The following is a 5,983-nucleotide window of genomic DNA, read 5'->3' on the forward strand; positions in this document are numbered from 1 at the left end:
GCACTGTTTCTGATGTAGGTTATCCTACCTGCACTGTTTCTGATGTAGGTTATCCTACCTTCACTGTTTCTGATGTATGTTATCCTACCTGCACTGTTTCTGATGTAGGTTATCCTACCTGCACTGTTTCTGATGTAGGTTATCCTACCTGCACTGTTTATGTTGTAGGTTATCCTACCTGCACTGTTTCTGATGTAAGTTATCCTACCTGCACTGTTTATGTTGTAGGTTATCCTACCTGCACTGTTTATGTTGTAGGTTATCCTACCTGCACTGTTTATGTTGTAGGTTATCCTACCTGCACTGTTTCTGATGTAGGTTATCCTACCTGCACTGTTTCTGATGTAGGTTATCCTACCTGCACTGTTTCTGATGTAGGTTATCCTACCTACACTGTTTCTGATGTAGGCTAACCTACCTGCACTGTTTCTGATGTAGGTTATCCTACCTGCACTGTTTCTGATGTAGGTTATCCTACCTGCACTGTTTCTGATGTAGGTTATCCTACCTTCACTGTTTCTGATGTAGGTTATCCTACCTGCACTGTTTCTGTTGTAAGTTATCCTACCTGCACTGTTTCTGATATATTCTGATATAGGTTATCCTACCTGCACTGTTTCTGATGTAGGTTATCCTACCTGCACTGTTTCTGATGTAGGTTATCCTACCTGCACTGTTTCTGATGTAGGTTATCCTACCTGCACTGTTTCTGATGTAGGTTATCCTACCTGCACTGTTTCTGATGTAGGTTATCCTACCTACACTGTTTCTGATATATTCTGATATAGGTTATCCTACCTGCACTGTTTCTGATGTAGGTTATCCTACCTGCACTGTTTCTGATGTAGGTTATCCTACCTGCACTGTTTCTGATGTAGGTTATCCTACCTTCACTGTTTCTGATGTAAGTTATCCTACCTGCACTGTTTCTGTTGTAAGTTATCCTACCTGCACTGTTTCTGATGTAGGTTATCCTACCTGCACTGTTTCTGATGTGGGTTATCCTACCTGCACTGTTTCTGATGTAGGTTATCCTACCTGCACTGTTTCTGATGTAGGTTATCCTACCTGCACTGTTTCTGATGTAGATTATCCTACCTGCACTGTTTCTGATGTAGGTTATCCTACCTGCACTGTTTCTGATGTAGGTTATCCTACCTTCACTGTTTCTGATGTAGGTTATCCTACCTGCACTGTTTCTGATGTAGGTTATCCTACCTGCACTGTTTCTGATGTAGGTTATCCTACCTTCACTGTTTCTGATGTAGGTTATCCTACCTGCACTGCTTCTGATGTAGGTTATCCTACCTTCACTGTTTCTGATGTAGGTTATCCTACCTGCACTGTTTCTGATGTAGGTTATCCTACCTGCACTATTTCTGATGTAGATTATCGTACCTACACTGTTTCTGATGTAGGTTATCCTACCTGCACTATTTCTGATGTAGATTATCGTACCTACACTGTTTCTGATGTAGGTTATCCTACCTGCACTATTTCTGATGTAGATTATCGTACCTACACTGTTTCTGATGTAGGTTATCCTACCTGCACTATTTCTGATGTAGATTATCGTACCTACACTGTTTCTGGTGTAGGTTATCCTACCTGCACTGTTTCTGATGTAGGTTATCCTACCTGCACTGTGTCTGATGTAGGTTATCCTACCTGCACTGTCTCTGATGTAGGTTATCCTACCTGCACTGTTTCTGATGTAGGTTATCCTACCTTCACTGTTTCTGATGTAGGTTATCCTACCTGCACTGTTTCTGATGTAAGTTATCCTACCTGCACTGTTTCTGATGTAGGTTATCTTACCTGCACTGTCTCTGATGTAGGTTATCCTACCTGCACTGTCTCTGATGTAGGTTATCCTACCTGCACTGTCTCTGATGTAGGTTATCCTACCTGCACTGTTTCTGATGTAGGTTATCCTACCTGCACTGTCTCTGATGTAGGTTATCCTACCTGCACTGTTTCTGATGTAGGTTATCCTACCTGCACTGTGTCTGATTTAGGTTATCCTACCTGCACTGTCTCTGATGTAGGTTATCCTACCTGCACTGTTTCTGATGTAGGTTATCCTACCTGCAAAGTTTCTGATGTAGGTTATCCTACCTGCACTGTTTCTGATGTAAGTTATCCTACCTGCACTGTTTCTGATGTAGGTTATCCTACCTGCACTGTCTCTGATGTAGGTTATCCTACCTGCACTGTCTCTGATGTAGGTTATCCTACCTGCACTGTCTCTGATGTAGGTTATCCTACCTGCACTGTTTCTGATGTAGGTTATCCTACCTGCACTGTCTCTGATGTAGGTTATCCTACCTGCACTGTTTCTGATGTAGGTTATCCTACCTGCACTGTCTCTGATGTAGGTTATCCTACCTGCACTGTTTCTGATGTAGGTTATCCTACCTGCACTATTTCTGATGTAGATTATCGTACCTACACTGTTTCTGATGTAGGTTATCCTACCTGCACTTTTTCTGATGTAGACTATCGTACCTACACTGTGTCTGATGTAGGTTATCCTACCTGCACTGTTTCTGATGTAGGTTATCCTACCTGCACTGTTTCTGATGTAGGTTATCCTACCTGCACTGTTTCTGATGTAGGTTATCCTACCTGCACTGTTTCTGATGTAGGTTATCCTACCTGCACTGTTTCTGATGTATGTTATCCTACCTGCACTGTTTCTGATGTAGGTTATCCTACCTGCACTGTTTCTGATGTAGGTTATCCTACCTGCACTGTTTCTGATGTAGGTTATCCTACCTTCACTGTTTCTGATGTAGGTTATCCTACCTGCACTGTTTCTGATGTAGGTTATCCTACCTGCACTGTTTCTGATGTAGGTTATCCTACCTTCACTGTTTCTGATGTAGGTTATCCTACCTGCACTGTTTCTGATGTAGGTTATCCTACCTGCACTGTTTCTGATGTAGGTTATCCTACCTTCACTGTTTCTGATGTAGGTTATCCTACCTGCACTGTTTCTGATGTAGGTTATCCTACCTGCACTGTTTCTGATGTAGGTTATCCTACCTGCACTATTTCTGATGTAGGTTATCCTACCTACACTGTTTCTGATGTAGGTTATCCTACCTGCACTGTTTCTGATGTAGGTTATCCTACCTGCACTGTTTCTGATGTAGGTTATCCTACCTGCACTGTTTCTGATGTAGGTTATCCTACCTGCACTATTTCTGATGTAGGTTATCCTACCTGCACTGTTTCTGATGTAGGTTATCCTACCTGCACTGTTTCTGATGTAGGTTATCCTACCTGCACTGTTTCTGATGTAGGTTATCCTACCTGCACTGTTTCTGATGTAGGTTATCCTACCTGCACTGTTTCTGATGTAGGTTATCCTACCTTCACTGTTTCTGATGTAGATTATCGTACCTACACTGTTTCTCCGTACAGTTGGATAGAGTGCCACGCCAAGACCAGAGTTGGCACATTTGCAGTATAACGCAACATATTGTTTTGAAAATGGATGGAAACCCACTTAACTTATTATTTGGTACATGGGAATTTAACCGCCAAAGTTATTTTTATGTGCACTACGTCTTTTTTTATTTTTTTTATGTGGTTTGACTGATTTCATGGTCAATGCTAATATGGCTCAAATTCGCTAGCTAGCTAACCAACAACTGAGATGACCAGCAACAGCTAGCATCAGTAGCTAGCTAGTAGCAGGCTAGCAGCAGTAGCTAGCTAGTAGCAGGCTAGCAACTGTAACTAGCTAGTAGCAGGCTAGCAGCAGTAGCTAGCTAGTAGCAGGCTAGCAGCAGTAGCTAGCTAGTAGCAAGCTAGCAGCAGTAGCTAGCTAGTAGCAGGCTAGCAACTGTAACTAGCTAGTAGCAGGCTAGCAGCTTTAACTAGCTAGTAGCAGGCTAGCAGCTTTAACTAGCTAGTAGCAGGCTAGCAGCTTTTACTAGCTAATAGTAGGCTAACAGCTGTAACTAGCTAATAGCAGGCTAGCAGATTTAACTAGCTAGCTAACACAAGTTGAATGAGAAGCAAGCTACAAGCAAATGAAGCTAGATAAGCTAGGTATATTTAGCTATGGAATGTTTTTCATATGACTGAAGTCGTCTGTGCAAAACTACATTGAACAAAAATATAAATGCAAACATGCAAAAATTTCAAAGAGTTTACTGAGTTACGGTTCATATAATGAAAATAGTCAATTGAAATCAATTCATTAGGCACTAATCTATAGATTTCACATTACTTGTGTAACAGTATAATTTTAAACCGTCCCCTCGCCCATACCCGGGCGCGAACCAGGGACCTTCTGCACACATCAACAACTGACGCCTACGAAGCGTCGTTACCCATCGCTCCACAAAAGCCGCGGCCCTTGCAGAGCAAGGGGAACTACTACTTCTAGGTCTCAGAGCAAGTGACGTCACTGATTGAAACACTATTTAGCGCCCACGCTAACTAAGCTAGCCGTTTCACATCCGTTACACTTACCCCCCTTTTGACCTTCCTCCTTTTTCCGCAGCAACCAGTGATCCGGGTCAACAGCATCAATGTAACAGTACAAATTTTAGACCGTCCCCTCGCCCTTACCCGGGCGCGAACCAGGGACCTTCTGCACACATCAACAGTCACCCTCGAAGCATCGTTACCCATCGCTCCACAAAAGCCGCGGCCCTTGCAGAGCAAGGGGAACTACTACTTCTAGGTCTCAGAGCAAGTGACGTCACTGATTGAAACGCCATTTAGCGCCCACGCTAACTAAGCTAGCCGTTTCACATCCGTTACACTTGGAATACAGATATAAAACTGTTGGTCACCAATACTTAAAAATAAATAAAAAATCAGAAAACCAGTCAGTATCTGCTGTGATCATGGGGTGGCAGGGTAGCCTAGTGTTTAAAGCTTTGGACTAGTAACCAAAAGGTTGCAAGATTGAATACCTGAGCCGACAAGGTAAAAACCTGAACAAGGCAGTTAACCCACTGTTCCTAGGCTGTCATCGAAAATAAGAATTTGTTCTTAACTGACTTGCCTAGTTAAATCAAATAAATAAAAATCATGGCCTACATACTCACCAGACTGTAACATCTGCATCCAACTCACACTCTCAAACACATAGATCCCCAGAATGCAGCTCACTCTCCAGATCCCAATCACCTGAATTCTGATCACCTGTCCACACACCTGCATGTCATCATCCCACACTATTTAGTTCAGTTATTGCACCCCATCACTGTGAGGTATTATTTTGAGACACTTTTTCGGAGTTCTGTTTTTCCCCATCCTTCTCGCCTCCCGTGTATGATAGTTTTTGCCTACCTGCGTGTACTGTTTCTGCCTGCCACTGGACCCAGCTACCTGCCTCCTCCTGTGTATAACCTTCTGCCTGCCACTGGACCCGGCTACCTGCCTCCTCTTGTGTATAACCTTCTGCCTGCCACTGGACCCAGCTACCTGCCTCCTCCTGTGTATAACCTTCTGGCTGCCACTGGACCCAGCTACCTGCCTCCTCCTGTGTATAACCTTCTGCCTGCCCCTGGACCCAGCTACCTGCCTCCTCCTGTGTATAACCTTCTGCCTGCCACTGGACCCAGCTACCTGCCTCCTCCTGTGTATGACCTTCTGCCTGCCACTGGACCCAGCTACCTGCCTCCTCCTGTGTATAACCTTCTGCCTGCCACTGGACCCAGCTACCTGCCTCCTCCTGTGTATAACCTTCTGCCTGCCCCTGGACCCAGCTACCTGCCTCCTCCTGTGTATAACCTTCTGCCTGCCCCTGGACCCAGCTACCTGCCTCCTCCTATGTATAACCTTCTGCCTGCCACTGGACCCAGCTACCTGCCTCCTCCTGTGTATAACCTTCTGCCTGCCCCTGGACCCAGCTACCTGCCTCCTCCTGTGTATAACCTTCTGCCTGCCCCTGGACCCAGCTACCTGCCTCCTCCTATGTATAACCTTCTGCCTGCCACTGGACCCAGCTACCTGC

The sequence above is a fragment of the Oncorhynchus mykiss genome, chromosome 18 (assembly GCF_013265735.2).
Source record: "Oncorhynchus mykiss isolate Arlee chromosome 18, USDA_OmykA_1.1, whole genome shotgun sequence".
NCBI lineage: Eukaryota > Metazoa > Chordata > Actinopteri > Salmoniformes > Salmonidae > Oncorhynchus > Oncorhynchus mykiss.